We start from the raw sequence: 21,839 nt of genomic DNA, 5'->3' as shown, positions 1-21,839 counted from the left end.
ACACATTGAAAAAAGAAAAAGATACTACCTTCTACAAATGATTCTGTCAAACTGGATGGCCGCATGTAGAAGAATCCAAATAGATTCATACTTATCACCCAACAAAAAATTCAAATTCAAGTGGATCAAATACCTCAAGCATATAAGGCCAAAACACTGAATCTAATAAAAGACAAAGTGGACAATAGCCTTGAACTTCTGGGCACATTAAAAGACTTTCTGAACAGAGCTCCAAATGCAAAGGCACTGGAAATAATTAATAGACTGCACCACATGAAACTGGGGAACTTCTGTATGAGGGAACTAGCATTTTTAGAGAAAATGACAGGCTACAGAACGGGAAAAGGGTCTTCTCAACTATATCCAATAGAAGGTTAATATCTAAAATATACAAAGAATTCAAAACACCTAGATATCAAAAATAAACTAATTAAAATTATGTCTAAGAGAATTCACAAAATAGGAAACTCAAATGGCTGTGAAAAAACAAACAAACAAAAACAAACAGAAAAGTTCAGCATCACCAAGGAAATGCATTCTGACACACAGCAAAATGACCAAGGTCTAGTAGTCATCTCCTTACCCTCATAAGAAGAAATCAGAGCTAACATTATGCTTCTCAGGAGAAGATAACCAAATAACTGCTGTGGTTCCCTCCATATTGAGACACAATAACTCAGCAAATAATAATCGGATCCCGACTCTGTTTCCCAGCAGTAAGTGTCAGTGAGGAATATTCCATATTTTATGTGTGACAGATGTAGATAATGACCAGTGGGTGTCAAGGAAACTTGGCTAGATTAGGTTTGGATACAAGAGCACAAGACCCTACAAGGTAGGGAAGCTCTAGCACAGTGGTTCTCAACCTGCCTAAAGCAGTGACCCTTTAATATTGTTCTGCGTGTTATGGTGACCCCCACCCATAAAGTTATTCTGTTGTTACTTCATAACTGTAATTTTGCTACTAGAATGAATCAAAAATGTAAGTATCAGATATACAGGATATCTGTATTGTGACCCCTGTGGAAGTTCTTTGATTCCCAAAGAGGCTTCAACTTGCTTGTTGAAAAATACTGCTCTACAGCTAAATACATTTGGCTCGTTCAAGTGATTCTTCAGTCCCAGGTTAGATGTGAAATCTTTTTTCAAGCAGTCCCATTTAATTAACTAAATAAACATTAAGCTTTGTTTTATTAACTTTCTTGTGTGGCACAGAAATGGAAAGATTAGAGCTCTGATGCTAAATATGTTTACTTACATGGGAGTTAGCATAATCATTCTTTGCCAAGGTGCCTTGCACCTTGAAGACTTATCCAGAAATTTCTGTGTAGTAATTAGCACCTGTTCTGGGCCTTGGGGAATTTGTAAGGTTTGAATGGGGAGGAAACAGATGGAAGTTTCACATAAGAGAGGAATCATATGAGCAAACTCACAGTCAGGGAATCAGGAATCATTGGAATTCTAGATGAGGACAAAAGAAGATTAAGAGTAGAGATTCAGAATGGAAATATGTTTGTCAGTTTTCTAAATCTGAATGTTGTAGCATATATTATCCTGGTTAATTTTATTTTATTTAGCATGTGCAACTAAGATAAGTTATTCCATTCACTATGTGAATGTGTGTGTATGTGTGTGTGTGTGTGCGAGAGAGGGAGAGGGAGAGAGAGAGAGAGAGAGAGAGAGAGAGAGAGAGAGAGAGAGAGAGAGAGAGAGAGGGAGGGAGGAAAGAGAGAGAGACTGGGATCCCAGGAGGCTAAGAGGTAGCTCGTAAAAACACTGCTAAAAAACTGTCAAGCTGGAGATAAAAATTCAGGTCAAATGGCTAAATGTGCCTCTCCCATCCCCCCCCCCCCCAAATGAAGAAAAGAGAGAATTTTTTTAAAAATCTAAGTAATAGAGAACTTCCTCTCTAAATAAAGAGTGGGTGTATTCTGTGAGCAGATTTGCATTTCTGAAAGTGCTACTAATATGTTTCTGATGGTAGGCTAGGGAGACAGCTCAGTGGATAAAGTGTCTGCCTTGCAGGCACAAGGACTTGGATCTCAAGTACTCATTTAAAAGGCTGCCCATTTGTGACCTGATCATTGAGAGAAAGTTCCTGAATCCTGTTTCATTGATGATTTCTTAGTTCAGGGGGAGATCTTGACTCAAAGAATAAAGTTGAAGATGGGATTGTAGAGCCTTGTATTGATCACTGCCCTCTACATGAATTCACATATGTATGCATACACATTAATAAACCACACATAAATGAATGAACGAACGAATGAAAAAACAAACAAATAATAGTATCTGATGGGAAACATAGTGATAACTTGGGGTGAAATTATGTTCCCAGATAGGAAACTTTGTCAAAACTGCAGTGTCCACTCCTAACCTCATTGAATGATCCTGTTGTCTTTACCATAATGGGTCAATGCAAACATGAGGTATATCCCCAAATACATAGATCAGGGAACACTTCATTTCTTTCCCACCTTTTTCATTCCTCAAAAAACAAATCATACTTTTCAATTAAAGTATTTGTCTTATCTACCCAACCAATACCAATTATATTACTTTTCATGTTTCTAAATATTATACCATAGTCTAAAAATCCCTCTGTATTGTGACATACATACTGTGCTCATTTGAAACACAATTGTACAAAAAATTAATTTTGCTGCAGCTTTATTTACAATCACCAAGAAACGAAAGCAGCCCAGAGGCCCAATGGAGGTTAAATGGATAGAGAAACTATAGTATAGACTCATAAAGCAGGGTTACTGAACCTCAAAGGGGAAGAAACCCTCCAACTTACTACTGCACAGAGAAACTTTGAGTAAAGAAAGAGATCTAGCTATGAAAAGGCAAGCACTATATGTTTCTAATTCTATAAAGAATCCAAAGTCATGAAGCAGAATGGTGGTTACTAGAAGCTGGTGGGAACTTCTTCAATAAATAATGAATCTCCACTTTGTAAAATGCAAAATTCCAGAGATCTGTTAAACCCCAAAATGAACTTAATTAACACAACCAAAGTGCACAACTATGTTGTGTTTTTTTTTAAGCTCAATAAAACAATATTTAGTTTTTATATTCTTGAAAATAATTCCCTACCTGGTAAGGCAGTACATAAAGAGCTTTTTTCTTTTTTTTCGAGACAAGGTTTCTCCGTATAGCCCTGGCTGTCCTGGAACTCACTCTGTAGACCAGGCTGGCCTCGAACTCAGGAATCTGCCTGCCTCTGCCTCCAGAGTGCTGGGATCAAAGGCGTGCGCCACCACACCCAGCATAAAGAACTGTTAATAAGCATATATAACAGTAACGAAATAAAAACAGTACCAAAGGAGGAGCTGCTGACAGGAGCAGAGCTTTGCATGTCTCTCAGGTGCAGGAAAGCAGCTCATGACCGCCCCAGGTTTGGAAGGGCACGACCTAGAGCCCAGGGTTTAAGCAAGAGGTTAACAGGCACGGTATTCACTGACTCGCCCAGCAAACCTCCATGCTTCTGTTTGTTTTATTGCTTTTCCTTTCTCCCTAGACCCTGAGCCTAAATGCAGACATGATGGATGCTCTTGTCACATTGCATGCTGATAACTGTCAAACTTCTCCTCCCAGTCTCACCATAATTTCCTTTAGGAGGCTTGGCGCGCTACTGCCTGAGTTCGAAAAGAGCCGTTCTTGTCACAGTTAAGAGAAAAGGGAGAAAAGAAATATGGATTTGTGAGCCCCGTATAAATGAAGAGGTAGCACTTTCCCTGGAAATATTAAATTAGAAGACATGATTCAAGCTGCTGGGTCTCACTCCAGTTACCGGCTTTCACTTAAGAAGAGGGCTTGATAATGAAAAAAATAATAATTGTCTTAGTTAGGATTTTACTGCTGTGAACAGACACCAGGACCATGGCAAGTCTTATTAAAAAAAACAACAACAACAAAAAACAAAACAAAACAAAACATTTAATTGGGGCTGGCTTACAGGTTCAGAGGTTCAGTCCATTATCAAGGTGGGAGCATGACAGCATCCAGGCAGGCATGGCGCAGGAGGAGCTGAGAGTTCTATGTCTTCATCCAAAGGCTGCTAGTGGAAGATTGACTTCCAGGCAACTAGGTTGAGGATCTTATACCCACACCCACAGTGACACACCCGTTCCAACCAGGTCACACCTATTCCAAAAAGGCCACACCTTCAGATGGTGCCACTCCCTGGTCCAAGGATATACAAACCATCACAATAATAAACAAAGTTGTGATGCCTGTATTTAACAAGACTCGTCATGGAGAATCGTTCAGGTATTCTGGTGAGATTTAGAGAAATATCATAAAATGCATTTATTTCACACATCAGATCATTTTGGTTGATGAGGAATTTGGAATCCTTGACTGTGTGTGTGAGACCCTTCAGGTAGGAATAATCAACCAATGTTTTCTGTTTGGAACAAACAAAGCAACTGGGAACTCTTCACAGAAGGGAGCCTGAGAAAGGACCCATCAGGTTTTAAGGACAGGACTAGGCAGAGGAATGGAACATGTGTCATGAACGTAGAATGTGGAACACTGGGGGAAGTCAGCTGAGGCGGGGGAGAGGGAAGGTTGAAGAGACAGTATGAGAGGAGAGGATGCCTCAGCAGGCAAGAGCACATTTGCAGAGGACCTGAGTGCCATTTCTAGTGTCCACATCAGAAAGAATACAACCTTGTAAAACTCCAGGGCCGGTGGGTACTCTAATCACGTACGTACACACACACACACACACACACACACACACACACACACACACACAAACAGCTGCTCTGATACACATGCCTTAGAGAAATCCATGCTAAGGACAGCTAGGAAGGCATCTTTCTAATTCAGTAACATCAGAAGAACTCCCTTTGCAGATCTCCACAGTAACACTAGAATGAGTTCTTAGGGGGAAAAAAAACAACTTTGCTGTAGTTTCTATTTGACCCTGAAATATTGTCACAAGCTTGTATATTCAAGGCCATACCTAAAATCAAACAACGATTTTTGCTCCAGCCTTTTACAAGTCCACAGGAGGCCGCAAGCTAAATGTCATTTGCATTAGAATCATGCTCTAGTTTAAAAGCCTGGACTGTTGTTTACCACTCTTTCTTAATTTCCAATCATAAGCTGTCCATCAGACCATAGAGCCGTCATACATCATAGGCAAGCAAGCTAAATACAGTTTCAAGAACTTTAGAAAAAAGGGGGAAACAGCAGTTTCATTAACATCCAGAGCCCAGCACTAACTGTGGGGACACATTACAGAAATCTGAAGTATGCTTGTAAGCGAGACACAAGTAGGCAGAGCAAAGACTTGCTTTGTTTTACTTTTTCAAAGACACAGAAAGTTACATAACACCACACAAAATACCATCTTAGAAACACAGAAGGATCATGTGTGGGGGTGGGGGTGGGGAGGAGGTTGGGGCTGTGATGTGGGGGTGTTTTGTGAATTTATGGATGGTTCCCCTCTAGTTTCAACAACTTTAAAATGGTACAAAATGGTACATAGGATGGGTTTCATTTTTTTCCATTAAAAAATTATAGACAAGCAAATTAAACAGGGTTATTGCTAAGACAGGATTCCAGGGCATAATAAAACTTTCTATGAAAGTTCCAAAGAAAGGGGACAGTGCTTGGTGCCACTGTGGTGATTCTGACCCCAGGGTGACTGAATGCCACCATTTTTTCCTTTCTGGTGGCACTTTTCTTACGATCCTGTAAAGAAGTGAATAATGTGATTTATAAGAAATTGTGGGAAAACACAGACCTGAAGATATAGTGCAAAATGTGTCAAAGTCTGACAGCTAAGATCCCTGCAAAAGGTGATCATTGAGTGTTTAGATGTTCTAGTCTCTGGGCCTTGGCATAGGCTGCGTTTTTGGTTTTTTGTTTTTTGTTTTTTGTTTTTTTATTTTTTTCTGGACTCAATGTAGCGGTAAGTTCCTCTATTTGATCCCTTAGATATTTGTTCACTTGCCACCTTATCAGAGGCCTACATAGGACTACATAAGGGAAAAGCACCTGTCCTCATATATAACACGTGAGATTGATAGCTGCAGTTGACAATAAATAGGAATTATAGATGATTCAGGTGAGGATAATCCAATCAGCTTAAGGCTTTTTTTCTTTCTTGCCTTTGTCTTCTTCTTTTGAGGCAGGGTTTGCTAAGTAGCCACAGCTGTCTGTCACTGAATTCACAAGTCCTCAATCCTCCCACCTCTGCTTTCCTCAAAATGCAACATTGACTCCTGCCTGAGTTTTCAAGGTGCTCCACCGAGGTCAAACTTAGTAGCCACCAAAACACAACACTGTGTTTCCTTAAAATCGTGTGTGGACATAACTTGCATAAACACACACACACACACACACACACACACACACACACACACACACACACACACGGCTGTTTATCTGAGGAATTCTGACGTGCCTCTTCCCTCCCCTGCTTTCTTCATGAGCACTATTACATTATTTGGCAGACATACACCCTTGTTTCCTTTAGTGATTTCTACCACAGTGTCTAGGACTAACTGCATCAAACATGTGTGTTTACGAATGCTTACATGGGCACTCTCACTCATCACTGTCTTAAATGCTTCGAGTGGATGTTCTTTGTCTTTCACCCCAGTTAGAGCGGAAGGCTGCTATTCTGCTTTGATCCCATTTTGCAGGTGCAGAGCTTGAGTATAAAATGAATCCTGAAACCCATGAGGTTGGTATCCACAGACGCCAGGCTCTCAAACATCACATCTTAAACCCTATTTCCTGCTTTCCAGCCACACCAGAAATCCATTTGCAGAGAGTCTTATTTTCAAAACTAAAAGAACTGTTCATACTTAACAATCGGTTAAAATTCACTACCAGTCTGTGATCCTGTGATTTGGAGGCACTCAGACTAGAACAAGCAAGTTTTAGTGTAATTGGGAGGGGGGCGGAGAAAAAGAATGGGATACTGAATATTGTCAGATGTTCCATAGATTTTAGTAAAAATAGATCTCAAAAAAAAAATTTAAAGTAGAGCAAATTGGTCCACAGCAGAAACTCTAAAACGAAACACAGCTGAAAGATCAAGGGACATTTGAAACGAAGGCATGTGTCTGCCATCCTACATTATTCTAGTGAAGAGGTAACAAAAATGAGGGAGAGAAACCAGAAGGAGGCAGACATTTGGAGCAGTCCTCTGCTGAGCCCCAGAATAGGAAAGAATAGCATATTTTCCCCATGGCTGTACCCTCCCCACCAGGTCCTAGAGCCCAGCCCAGGTATCCTAACTAGCTAACCATCCTGCTCAGAGTTTCTAGGACACTGTCCCCACCTACAGGCCAGACAGGAAAGAAAATGAAATATGTTTAATACTGAACCATCAGAACACAACTGACAAATTCAGACAACAGTTGTACAACACCAGGGGAGCAGCCATATTGCTCGGTCTTAGAATAATGGCACTAAATTTAGCAATAATTTTTTTTAAAACAAAAATTGTGTTTTTGCTGAGGGGCATTAAAGAAATATATGCTTGACTTCCTGTCAGTCTGAGAGCTGATTTAGAAAAAGTGCACAAGCATTGCAGATTACAGACCAGGAGAACAGCATTCTGTTTTACTGGAACTAAAATGGGGGTCACAGTGAGGGTGAGGCAATGCCTGGCCGGGAGGAAGTGCTCTTTATTATCCAGCGACTTCTTACTCTGAACATTATCATCCCCATTTTCCCCAGCCTGTCTATCTGTTCTGCTACTGGGAGAAAAGAGACCGCAGCCAGGCTATATAGAAGAGCAAGTTGCATGTCAGGACCACACCCACTCTCTCTTGACCCAAGAAGTCAAGGCTGGCTCTCTTAGATGATTTAATTGTGTATTTGATTTTCCAAAACCTTGAAAAATTTATGTTATCATGCTTAATAATAGTCACCTGTTGGAGGAACAGTGCAGCTGCTTCTGCATAAATGATGGGGGCCACGAAGTTGCAAAGGCATCTCCTAAAAGAAGACCTAATTGAGACTGCCTGAGAGAGCAAGAATTGCTAACCCAGACAATGCCAGGCAATCGGAAACTACTATTTAGAAGCGATGCTTTCTTAGGACCAATGGGACGCCGGTGGAGGGTATTAAAGAGGCTCACAGCAGCATTCAGACAAGCTTGCTGCAGAGACTCTCACCTGCTCCGAGAGTCGGTGTCCAGTTGATTCTGCACCACCTCACCTAAAACCGCCAAGAACAATTAGGGTTGGGCAGCGGACGATCCAGATCACAGACAGCAGTGATCAGTGTGATGTGACTACCTCTTAGTTGCACGATGTGACATCTTGAACCGTCTCTGTCATTCCCACATTCAGCTCCCTGATACACTCACTACTCCACTACAGAGCATGTGTCCAAATCTCTTCTCCTCAAAAGGAGTTGGGAAAGCAAAGACTGGCTTTGGGCAGTTTAGGACTGGCATACTTGAATGTGGATGTTTCCCATTACTTTGGAGGTTTGAGGTGGGTTCTCGATCAGCTTTCTAAATCACACATCACAAACTCAAATCCAATAATATATTTCTGTTAACTCTCTTACTGAGAAGCCAGACTATTTCTCTGCTGTGTGCTTTCCCAAAGCTTTAGAACAAGCTAAAAATGAGCTAACATTGCTTTCCCTAGTGTATTCTTTGTGATGCGCAACTAACAATGATGAAAGTGAGATATTGCTAATTGAAGTGTATTCCATTGGGTCTTTAGTCTTTTAAAACTTCAACATGCACATGAACCTAATGACAGTTTTGGGGTGGTGGTGGTTTGTTTTGTGTAGGCTCTGGCAGCAGGATAAGGATAGCAGCATATTAGTCTGGATGCCTATCTGTGTCTATATGATACCTGTTAGCATTCTGTCTAAACTCCACCCCACAGTTTCCTGGCAAGAGCCATGTAGGTCTGACCCATTATAAAAGGGGCTGCTTGCCTCCTCTCCTCCCTCTCTTGATCTCTTGATCTCTTGCTTTTCTCCTGCTCTTGTTCCCTCCTTCCCCATTCCCTTCCCTACTCCTCTCTCCATGTGCTCATGACCATGACTCACTCTCTCTCTCTCTCTCTCTCTCTCCCTCCCTCCCTTTCTCTGCCTCTACTACCCTCTTAAATCCTCTCCCATGCCCTTAATAAACTCTATTATATACTATATGGTAGTGTCGCTGGTCCCTCAGGGGGAAGGGATGCCATGGCATAGGCCCGCAGAGGCACCCCCTCTTCCCCATACCTCACCACACCCCCATAGAACATATCCTCCCTATCTCTTTATCGTTTTATAAACACATCAATACCTACATGAAGTCCACATCATTGATGGAAATTACATATTTTGCCTGTCATTATATTTAAATGTTAATAAAATTTACTACAATGAGCCTGTAGATATAACACCACACAGCTAGAATAAGGCTAGTACATGGCCGTCCTAACTCTATAGAAGTATATTGAGTTGTACAGAATTTGTGACATGGCAAGAGTTTGAGTGGCTACCTTATCCTACCTGTTTGAAAGCATACACTTTGAATAGTAAAGCTTTAGTTCAAGGAAATCCAAGCCAGCAAGCCTCTTTAAATCACTAGGAAGGCTACCATAATATAACACTGAAATTTGCATCTCAGTTGTAGGGAGGCAGTGTTATCTGGTGACCTCAAGATGAATAAGTCTAAAGAAAAGTAATTTATACAGCTCTGCAGTGATAGCTGGGGACATTAAAGCATGGTAAGTTTGAAATGGCAATTATATGAAAGAGTCAGAAGTTATCCAGAGGACCGAGGCACAACTAGGAAATTATTTGCATTTATAAGATTGTAAATGTAAGGACAGTCCAACTCTAACTCCTATGTTCTATGTTATCCAAGGAATTGGGGTGCTTATCAGATAATAGTGATGTCATGACATGCAACCCACATTTCAATCTAAAGGCCTGCAAGCAGTGACATTCTAGAATGTTCCAATATTCTAGTCAGCAGCATCTTGATGAAAGGTCAGAGAGGACAATGGAGACTTTGGGATGCATAAAAGAATGAAGGTGTAAAAAGAAAGAATATAAATTATTAACAAAATGTTCCGGTAGGTGTGTGTGTGTGTGTGTGTGTGTGTGTGTGTGTCTGTGTGTGTCTATGTGTCTGTGTGTATGTGTGTGTCTGTGTGTGTATGTGTCTGTGTGTGTGTGTCTGTGTGTGTGTGTGTGTGTGTGTGTGTGTGTGTGTGTGTGTTCTTTGAGGACTTATGGTCTCTGCCAATAATAGCCTCTCCCACTGTCTCAGGTCAAGTCATTCTGTGCAATAAATTACAGAGTTAAATAAGTCATATTTCTCTTTTCAGTTACCACTCATTATAAAGAAATGCTCATGCCTAACCTTGGTGCCAGGCAAATCTCTAGTCATCCACTTGCTCTCTCAGTCCTTACCATTGTCATTGTCTTGGTTCCTTTCAGAGCAAGAACTAGATCAGATGTCAAAAGACCCTCCACTAGGTGTGGGAATGAGTCATCCTTGAAAACTGATACTTAGCTCCTGTCTCTAGCTGCATATGTAGCAGAAGATGGCCTAGTCGGCCATCATTGGGAAGAGAGGCCCCTAGGACTTGCAAACTTTATATGCCCCAGTATAGGGGAACACCAGGGCCAAGAAATGGGAGTGGGTGGGTAGGGGAGCAGGGTTGGGGAGGTTATAGGGGACTTTTGGGATAGCATTTGAAATGTAAATAAAGAAAATATCTAATAAAAATATAATAAAAGAAAAAAAAGAAAGAAAACTGACTTAGGCCAAATATCCCTTACTCAGAAAAGAATCACCAGCAGTCATATCCGTGAAGGAAAATTTCTCTTCCTAAAGTGAATTTATCCCTCTCCAAGGAGTTTGCTTATGAACCAGACCAACCCACACACACTCTTTGATTTCAGAAAGACCTGTGCACTGCCTCAATTACATGAAAAACATTTCTTGTGCTTGGTATCGATTTATTGTATGAATGATGGCAAACACTCTATTCCCTTTCATTCCCCTTCAGTTGATGCTATCTAGCCTTCAGTTTTTTTATATCTTGAATCAAAATAACATGTAAATGAAGATAGTCTTGTTTAAACATCAAATATTGTCACTTGATCTCACAGTCAGCAATTTTCAGCTAAATAATTTCCAAAGTCTTGAGCTATATAATGTAAGTTAAGCATGACATATATACTCTCAGTATGTTGTTCTGGTTTTCTCTACTCACTATATGTACAGTCCTAAAAGCAACCTCCACAACACAAAGATCTCTAATCACACAATACCAAAACCAAGGCTAATTCATCTTTCAAGTCTTGACTTGAAACTTGGAAGAACAGATAGAATCTGCCTGTCTCAGGATTCAAATCCTAGAGCTGTCAAACAACCTAGCTCCTTCTGCTTGATGGAATAAATTTCATCCTTTAGCTAGAGTCTCAATAAACCCCAGTTATTGTGAATGATTCATTTAAGTCTGTGTCTCATTTGTCAGCTAAAGAGCAACCAAGAGGATGAACCTTTGAAAACATAGAAAGCACTGAAGAATAACTTTCCTTCTCTACCAAACATGCCAGTTTAACTTCTGAGCACCTCCTGCATTGATGATCTCCTCTTGCCACTCCAAGACCCATTCATGTAGGAAGCAGTCACAGATGCTATGAGAATCCCACATAGCAATCCCTCACCATGACAATTGAAGGTACCCATGCATTTTTAAAGTTGTTACAAAGGACACTCATTTAGACTTCACTGAATGTTCGCTCATCAATCTTGCCACCTTTAGTTACTGGAGAAAACAAAGAAAGAAGAAAGAAGAATCAAGGAAGGAAGAAAGGAAGGAAGGAAGGGAGGGAGGGAGGGAGGGAGGGAGGGAGGGAGGGAGGAAAGAAAGAAGGAAAGAAGGAAAGAAGGAAGGAGGGAAGGAAGATAGGAAGGGAGAGACAGACAGACAGACAGACAGACAGATAAGCCATTGTAGCCGAATCATCCCTGTGTGTTGCAACACATGCTGCTTAGCAGTAATCACCCACATGCATCCTCTCCCACCTCTCTCTCTCTCTCTCTCTCTCTCTCTCTCTCTCTCTTCACCTTGTTTACACGCACACAGTTCCAGCATAATATCACTAAAAATAGCAACCCTGTAAGACAATGTTTTATGTGTTGTTTCAGATAAATACCTTCCTAAGAGTGGAGAGAGCATTTCCAAGCACAGAAATAGAGAGAGTGGTGCCTAAAATAAAAGACTGTTAGGCTTTGATCATGTGAAAGACCCAAATGTATTCAACAATGCCTTCCAAAGCAAAATCTGAAAAGCACGCGCTAGGATGAAATTGGATGGCCATAAGTTAACCCACAGTGGGTCAATTTTCCTGAGACAAAAAAACTTTGACATAGAAAGAAATGAATATGCCTGAAGGAAGCCAACAAAACGTGAAAACCTGATGCACAGGAAAAAGGTATACCTTCAGTGTGGCTTCAGGCATGCACTTATTTTTCTGGTAGTGTGAGAAGGCAAATAATTATGTGGTACAAAGAGAAATGTTAAATCAATATTATTCACCATTATAATATTGGTAATTTACCAATATGTATCAAAACCCACAAAAATTCTACTACTTCAACTTCTAGAAATTTGATGTAATGGAAAATATCAAACAGACAAACATTAATAAATATGTTAACCACATAGTTATTTATAGAGAAGAAAGGTACAAACAAATGTGTAGCAGGTTAAATATAAAGCATAAAATGGTGCAATATCCATAAACAAGAGATATGTCATCCAACAAAATTTGTATCAAAGTCAAGCATAATAGCATGCATCTTACTCACAGCCCTTGAGGGCAGAGATAGGCAGATCTCTGTGAGTTTTGAGACCAGCCTGGTCTACAGAGTAAGTATCTGTCTCAAAAGAATTATGTCAAAATAGCATTTAATAAAATAGATAAAGATACATTTGAAAACTGTGAACTGTATAATATATATTATATATGTTATATGTTAAAGTTATATGTTATATGTTTCATGTTATATGTCATGTGTTATATATTTCATATTATATATTATATATCTACCTACATGTTGTATATTGTATGATGGACTATGTATTATACATTATATATTACACATTACATATTAACTATATATTATGTATTTATTATATACTATACATTATATATATTATTTCTAAAGAGCATGATATATACTCATGTAGTATGATATTGGAGTGGTAGGGTAGGTAAGAAGATTGATAGAGGGGAAGGAAAGGTCTGAGGGGAAGCCAGCAGGGAGAAACAGTGTGTAACAGAATATACAGACAGTGAAAGAAGGCGGGAGCTGGTTAATCTAATAAAGCAAAAGGAGGGCTGTGGAGGTGGGGGAGGGCAATGGGGAAGTACACATCAAATCAAAGCACAGTGGTGTATGCATGAAGATGCCTTAACAAAAACTGTTACTTTGTCCTTATTTAACAATGTAGTGCAGTCATGGCCATAGCTCAACAGGAGGAAGCCAAGTGACGAGAACAGCTGTGATTCTAAGCCAGCCTGGGCTACATAATGAGCCTTGTCTCAAAAAAGTGGAAGAGAAGTAAAGACATCAATTACAGTAATATCTTAATTTCTTTATTGTGTTGGGCATCCTCTATTGTGGTGTCAAAATTAATTAAAATATTCTACATTTATGTTTGTCTTTATTTTCCTTTCAATAACATTGTGAAAATATTTATAACACTGAACATGAATTTTAACAGCAATTCCGGTGTGAAATAATTTTTTAATTCATTTCTCATTTTTCTGGTGTGTGTGTGTGTGTGTGTGTGTGTGTGTGTGTGTGTGTGTGTAATATGTGTGTAATTCATTTATCTGGTTTATGTGGCTGTGTGTCTTATATATTTATTCATTTATGTGTTTGTGTGTTGTTCCATATTTATTCACGTATGTGCTTCTATGTGTCTATGTCTTTGCATGTGTGGAAGTGGGTGTGTTTGTAGGTATACAGTAGCCACAGCATTTAAAAACAGGTCAGAGAGCCATTTGGGGGAATGACTTTTTTTCTTCTTTTCCACTCTACAGTGCCTTGTGATTGAACTTGGGCCTTCAGATTTGGTGGCAAGAGCACAGTGAAACATCTCTTTAGCCCTCACTTCCCATTTCTAACTAATATTTGATGATATTTGACTAATAAATATCCAGTCTTCACATATTCCACCCAACTTCTGGTAACTACATTTGGGGTTTCTGTTTGGATTGATTAGACATATTAACATCTTGCATACAACTAAACTAGTACACTGTTTGTCTTTCTGCACTTGGCAACTTCATTTAGTATTTTTCAGGTCCACTTTTACCATTATTACAACATCTCTATCTTTTTAAGAATTAATATTATCACTGTGTGTATGTGTGTGTGTGTGTGTGTGCATGTGTATGTGTGTGTGTGTGTGTGTGCATGTGTGTGTGTGTGTGTGTGTGTATGAGTGTGTGTATATGTGTGTGTGTCTGTGTGTGTATGTATGTGTGTATGTGAGTGTGTGTATATGTGTGTGCATGTGTGTGTGTGTATGTGTGTGTATGTATGTGTGTGTGTGTGTGTGTGTGTGTGTGTGTTTCCTTTATCTACTCACTCACTGATGGACACTTAGGTTGACTGGCATATGTAGATGTATTTAAAAGAAGCGAGGAGGAGTTCAGCACCATCTTTCACAAACGTTACTGCAGATTCTTTGACCCCTTAAGTCTACAGTATCAGTAACCCAGTGTGTACTAAGTCTACAGGATCACACCCCGAAAGGTTAAAATAAATAACACTCACATTTTTCTCATCAAATTTATTTTTATTACTTGAAAATATCAAACATATATTTTAGTCATGTCAGCCTCTCCTCTCTCCTTCCAACTTTTCCTGCCCTCTACCACATCTTCCTTCCAAGTTAATATTTACTTTTATTTTATAACCCATTGAGTCCAATTAGTGGTCTCTATGTATACATGTTCAGTCACTGGGGCATGGGCAACCTACCAATGGCCACCCACCCCCAAAGAAAGTGGTCCTTTCTCACTCACCAACCACTGACTTCCAATTGTTTCTCAGCTACAGGCTGGACATTGACAGCATCCCCGCCATTTTAATGGTTTTGATCTTGTACAGGCAACCACAGCTATATTGAGTTCATGTTTGCAAGGACCATGTCATGTCTAGGGACCAGCATTTCATAGGACTAATCCTCACGTACTCTCTCTTGCATTCTTTCTGCTCCCTCTTCTGAGCATTGGGGTAGGAAAGAGGATACAGATGCCCCATTTACAGAGCACTCAAAATAGTTCGGTCTCTGTGATTAGAAACTTCTTTGACCACGATTGAGGCTACAATAAATCTAAAGACAATGTTGCAGGTTGTAGGACATAATATTAATTGTAAACTTGCCAGGAAATTCTCCCTGATGGTTAGCTTTCAAGGTGCTGGAGGATGCTATGTAGACTACCAAGGAAAAAAGGGATCACTAGACCTACCCTACCCAATGCTGAACCCTGCAAGCTACAATTCCAACCTACCTGGCAATGAACCTACTTGGTTCATTGGTACAATAATGGCATTAGTGTTTATAGGACTAACCAAGCATTCTCTTGCTTGGAAGTGAGATTTAAAAAGGAGCCCATACCTGGTTATGTTGGCATGGTCAAAATTCATGGCTGGGGGAGTCATAGGCTGAAGGTGAGAACTTATTTTTATTGTTTTGCTAAATGGCCATGCAATCCAACTGCCCTCTGGACATTTATGTTTGTATTTTACATTTGTCCTATGCCCTAACGACTGTATTAGCTGGTTAAGGCAGCTATGAGAAAACACCAGAGAATGGGTGGTCAAATATCAGAGATTTATTTCCTCACAATTCGGATCTAATCCCAAATCCCAAATCAGCAAAAATCCCAAGATCAAATTGCCAAGAGAACTGGTGAGACTTCTCCTCTTGGCTGGCCGGTTAGTCTTTTTTGTGTATCCTCACGTGGGAGAAAAAGGAGAGAGGGGGGAGAAAGAGAAGGAGGGAGGGAGGACAAGAGGCAAAGAAAGGAGGGTGTGCTGTATGGTTTCTTCTAATGAGGCGCAGTGTGTATAGGCAAAAGCCTCCTATTATGAGTTCATTTTTAACCATAGTTGTCTGTTGAGCTTATTTACAGAAACGGTCACTTCCAGAGTCAGAGCTTCTACATGCAGTTTTGAAGGGACGCAGCTTAGTACCTGACAATGAATTCAGAAGTTCTCTATAAAATCTTTAAAATTTATTTTTTTAATTAATAAATGTCAAATTGGGCAGAAAAAAAATCACAGTTTCAAAACCCAGTTTATCTGAAGTTTCAGCGTATGAGGCATAAACCCATTTTCCAATTGCAGGCAAATAACTTTCTTCCGTGAGAGGTTTAGTTTGTGGTCTCTCTCGCAAACATGAGAGCTGACATCACTTATCCAGAAGAGTAATATGATTTTCCAAAGACTAAATAGGAAGTATTTGCACAACCTTTAAGCAAATCAGAAGTAAATTTCAGTGTCCCCATTTACGGTATAATCCTCATACCTTGCCTTCAATGTGAATACCTTGGACTTGCTAAGTCTGGCTGTGAGTGCCTGCCTCAAACAGTTCCTGAAATTACAGAAAGTGCCCATGGCTATTGTGGAAAATGCATTATTCTGATTACAGGCCTACTTCTGGAGTCATTATGCAGCACTTTATCAATATGAGGTGAGGTCGTGGTTAATTCCTTTCGAGTGTTCATACAGATGACAGTGGACACCATCAGCAAGGAAAGGGAACAAGGCGCCCTGGTAAACCAGGGATAACTTCCAACCCCCGCTGTTTTCACAGGGCTGAAATGGAAATGTGCACAGGCTAAAAGCATCCGGGAAATTTAAATATGAGGAAAAATCTTTGGGCGTGCACTTTACATGAGGAAAAAATGTGATTAAATTACAGTTCTTAACCAGCTGAGGAGGGAGAGATGGCTGAGGCTTCTTATTAAGCATTTTGCTTGTCTAGTTTCCACCTGTCTTGTTTGGTTTCATGTCTGGGTTTCTTTTCCAGCATGAAGTTGTCAGAACAATCAAGAGCAATCGCTTCTCCCCAGGAGAGAATGAGTCATTAAAAGAAAGGAACCCACTCTCGCTTTCTTGCTCTAGCACAGAGGAGCTCTGAGGGCACCTTCAGGCTAGGACTGCTTCCTTGTTCCCAACAGGAACGGCTGACCAGGATAAATGTCATCTCACTGCTCCTGTCTAGCAGGGGAATTGCAACTCAATCACCAGACTTCACAGAAGCAAATCTCAGTGAAATTGTTTACTTCGCTAAAAATTAATCAAACTCCGGTCCCCAAATATTAATTCTGATGAAGAAAGAGGAACAAAATACCAGTCTTCCAATTGCCTTCATGTCTCAGTCGCGGCTCCTGAGAACTTAATTAAGATTTCGGCTTCTCTGAAAAGATCATTCTAGCAACTGAAATGGAGAAAAACAAAACCAAGGCATTTCCATAGTCTCCTATCATCCTTCCTTCCTTCCTTCCTTCCTTCCTTCCTTCCTTCCTTCCTTCTTCCTTCTTCCTTTTGCCTCTTTCTTCCTTTTTCCTTTTCCCTCTTCCTTTTCTTTCTTTCTTCCTTTCTTCCTTTCTTTCTTTCTTTCTCTCTCTCTCTTCTTTCTTTCTTCCTTTCTTTCTTTCTTTCCATTCTTTCTTCTTCAGGGCTCCACCCAATTATCTTTGGCTGCTCACTTCCCTGAATTGTGTACCACAGACTCTGAACTTTACCAGGTCTAAAGTGGTCTTTGGGGTTTTGTTTGGTTGGTTGGTTTTTGTTTTGTTTTGTTTTTCTTTTCCCTTGTCCATCCAGTCATTTATCTGGACAGTCTCAACCACAGACTGTCTGCCTGCTACCTGCTATACCCTGTCAACAAGTGGGAAGGTCTCCAACCCACAAAGTTTACACTGTAGCGGAGGATGTGAATAGTATGCAAACACACATGCATTCCAGTATTGAGCAGCAAACACCACCATACCTTCTAAATCAGTAGAGTAAGATGAGAGAGAGAGAGGAGTGGGGGAGATGCTATTGTTCCCAGTGTGGGAGGTCAGGGAACAGCTCTCTGATGTAGTAAGAATAACACAACCAAGTGTGTGGTCCTAAGTTAAGAGCATCTGTGAGATGTGGATGCTAGCAGCCAACCATTGGACTGAGCACAGGACTCCAATGGGGGAATTAGGGGAAGGACTGAAAGAGCTAAAGGGGTTTGCAACCCCATAGGAAGAACAACAATATCAATCAACCAGACCCTGAGAGCTCCCAGGGATTAAACCACAAACCAAAGAGTACACATGGAGGAACCCATGGCCCTAGCTGCATTTGTAGCAGAGGATGGCCTTGTTAGACATCAATGGGAGGAAAGGCCATTGGTCCTGTGAAGGCTCTATGCCCCAGTGTAGGGTAATGCTAGGGCAATGAGGAGGGAATGGGTGGGTGAGCACCCTCATAGAAGCAGGAGGAAGGGGTGGGTTAGGGGTTTTCAGGGAAGGGGGCTGGGAAAGGGGATAGTATTTGAAATGTAAATAAATAAAATAACCAATAAAAATTTTAAAAAAAAAAGAGCATCTGTGAAGGTGTGGTAAAGACAGAGTGATAGGCAGAAGGGAATGAGGATAACATATTCCAGAGGCCAGGAAAATATGCCACCTGGCCACTAAAAACCATGAACAAGGTTCTGGGGGTTGCTACATGGGTAGTGGAGAGAACTCACAGGGAATCCCTGGCTGAGGGTTGGGTTACAGGCAGAAGACGGATGGTCCCTAATGGGCTGCTGAACAGTCCAGATAAGAGCAGTGGGAACAGGTTATGGAAACAACGCCAATAGATATATAAAGGATTGGGTGTTAGGGTTGGGGAAGGGGAAATAAAGACAAGAAGGAGGTTTAGAATAGAATTAAAGGGGGTATTTGTGTGTACACGCACGTGCATGCACACACATAGATGGTGTGCAGGATTGAGGTTAACTATAGTATACTCCACAAACTGCGGCTCACAGCCACATCAAGTCACTCTCATGATTTGGAGAAAATGCTTTATTGAAACAAAGCCTGAGTCATTCATTGCCATATCATCTGTGGTTGCTTTATGCTATAGTACCAGAGTAGAGTGATTGTGACAGAAAATATTTAGCCTGATAAAAAGACATAAGATACTTATGATCTGATCATTTACAGAATTAAAAAAGGCAAACGTGCCCTAGAGTAGAGTAAATGTAAAGAAAATAGCAGGGCTGAAGACAGGACTTTGATATCCTTGACTATCTAAGTTCTGTCCCCTCGTGGCATTGGACTGTATACAACACCACACACAGCGGAACCAGACACAGACTCACTGTTTCACACCAATTTCCATCACACAGGAAATGGAGGCCACAGAGAAAGTGCTCAAAAGGCACAGATGAGATAGCAAACTAATGAATACATGAAGTAAGAAAAATAATATTTTTTCCAATTTTATTAGGTATTTTCTTCATTTACATTTCAAATGCTATCCCAAAAGTCCCCTATACCCTCCCCCTGCCCTGCACCCCTGCCCATCCACTCCCGCTTCTTTGCCCTGGTGTTCCCCTGTACTGGGGCATATGAAGTTTACAAGATCAAGGGGCCTCTCTTCCCAATGATGGACAACTAGGCCATCAAGAAAATTAATTTTAAAAGTAAAAAAAAAGAAAAAAGAAACATTTAGTTTTGCTGTCTGCCAATGTGTCAACATGATTTTATGACAGAAATGTGGAGACTGCCTTGGGTTCCCTAGGAGAAAACAGTTTGAAACTTGTATAACTACGATAAAAACAGCGAACTCGGCTGCAATTGTGATGTTTTAGGTTTCCCTTTGGATCCTAAAGCCAGGCTCTGCATATTTATATTGCAGGATCCAAATCAGAGATGAGACAGCTAAAATGAAAGGCCTGGCCTTCTCACGAGACTCATATTCTATCTCCAGAGAAGATGGGCACTTTAGAAGCCAATCTGTGTAGTGTAATTTATCCCAGCCACCCAGCAGACATAAGGATTACTTTGGGGTCCTTTCATTTTCTGTGGTGTTTCATTTTATAAGCCACCCAGTATTTCTCACTTCTCACAGCTGCACTGGATATCTACTACAAAATTCTTTCCCCAGGGGGCTGTGCACGCTGCCTGCCGGCTTCCAGGCTTGTCACCGCAGGGTCTGTGCAACAATTGACCTATTTTCTTGAATCCACCTGAAGACTTAGCTGAGAAGTTTAGGCGCTGTAAAGGTAAGAATTCAAGAAAGTAAAATCCTTAAATATTTCATGAGCGATCCCCACTCAGAAACACCCTACTCAGAAACACCCTACTCAGAAACAGAACCTTCCAGAATATACCAAAGAAATAATTCAATTCCAATAATATAAAAAAAATCAGTTTTCACTGTTAAAATTGTATTAAGATATCCTTGCCATGCTTTCTAAGATGGCTGTGTTTTGTTTTTGTGAAGGAGGAAGTTTGGGGTGGGAGATGGCTCAGAGGACGGCAAACCGTCATCATAGAGGCATGATTACCTGAGTTCAATTCCAAGAATCTATAATGCAAGGAGAGAATCAAATCTGAAAGTTGTGCTTTGACATCTAAATGAACATCATAACACTGCCATACACAAACAGACAGATACATACAAACACACGCACATGTATACCAACTCATTCACAAATGTACAGATACATAAACACATGTGCACATGTACACCGCACTCATTCACAAATATGCAGACACATTAACATGTGCTCACATATATGCACACACATGCACATAAACACACTCACATAGACACACAAATACCACAGTCACTTATATATACACACCCATATAGAAGCATATACACACATATGCACATATACAAACCAAAAGTAATGAATATATTTTAAAAATACTTTCATACTTAAAAATGAAATTATGTTGGATTAAAACAGCATATTAATTTTTTTTACTATTATTTAACATGAACTGCCAGACTTTTACCCCAAATACTCACGGCTATAGCATTTCTGTTTTGTCTGAGTTTGCTTCATCACTGACCACACCCTATGTGAAGCATACATGTGACCTGTACATGGTTCTAAAATAACACAGGCAAGACTATCCGTGATTAGCTGAAGCCACTTATGAGTACACTCAAAGTATAGAATCCATAGGGGTAATGCTACCCTCGCGTGATACAGGCTGGCATCAGTGCATTACTCTACAGTCAGCTTAGGTATATCTATGACCTCAGCAAGGAGGCAACTCAGTTTGGCTAAGATCAAATAACAGTACGTGATATGAAAATCACTCACGGTTACCTGGAGAAGCTTTCATTTCCACTGAACTTCCTGCCAAGCCAATGTTTCAAAGAAACCACAGGGAGGGTTTTCTTTATCTTTGCCAATCATTCTGCTTACTTAGTGAATAGCATACCTCGTCCTAACCAAGCACTTCCTAAAAGATACCTCAAATTCTGCAGCATCTCTCAGGAAGACTAGCAGATGTCTCACCTGATACTCTTTGTGGAGGCTTTTCATCATTGACCTGCAAGTTTAAGTCTCCATTTTACTTCTGTGCTCACTCTTTCATTTCATCTTGAGTTCAGAGTGGAGCTGTGATACCCTGGAATTGTATTTTACAATGTAAATGGACTCATTAAGATTAAAAAGTATTGTTGTTCCACCTATATATGCCTCAGTATAGGGGAACACCAGGGCCAAGAAGTGGGAGTGGGTGGGTAGGGTAGTGGGGGGAGGGTGTGGGGGACTTTTGGTATAGCATTGGAAATGTAAATGAAGAAAATACTT

This window comes from Mus musculus, chromosome 15 (assembly GCF_000001635.26).
Source record: "Mus musculus strain C57BL/6J chromosome 15, GRCm38.p6 C57BL/6J".
NCBI lineage: Eukaryota > Metazoa > Chordata > Mammalia > Rodentia > Muridae > Mus > Mus musculus.
The sequence above is the reverse complement of the archived record's forward strand: the minus strand, read 5'-3'. Positions refer to the sequence as shown.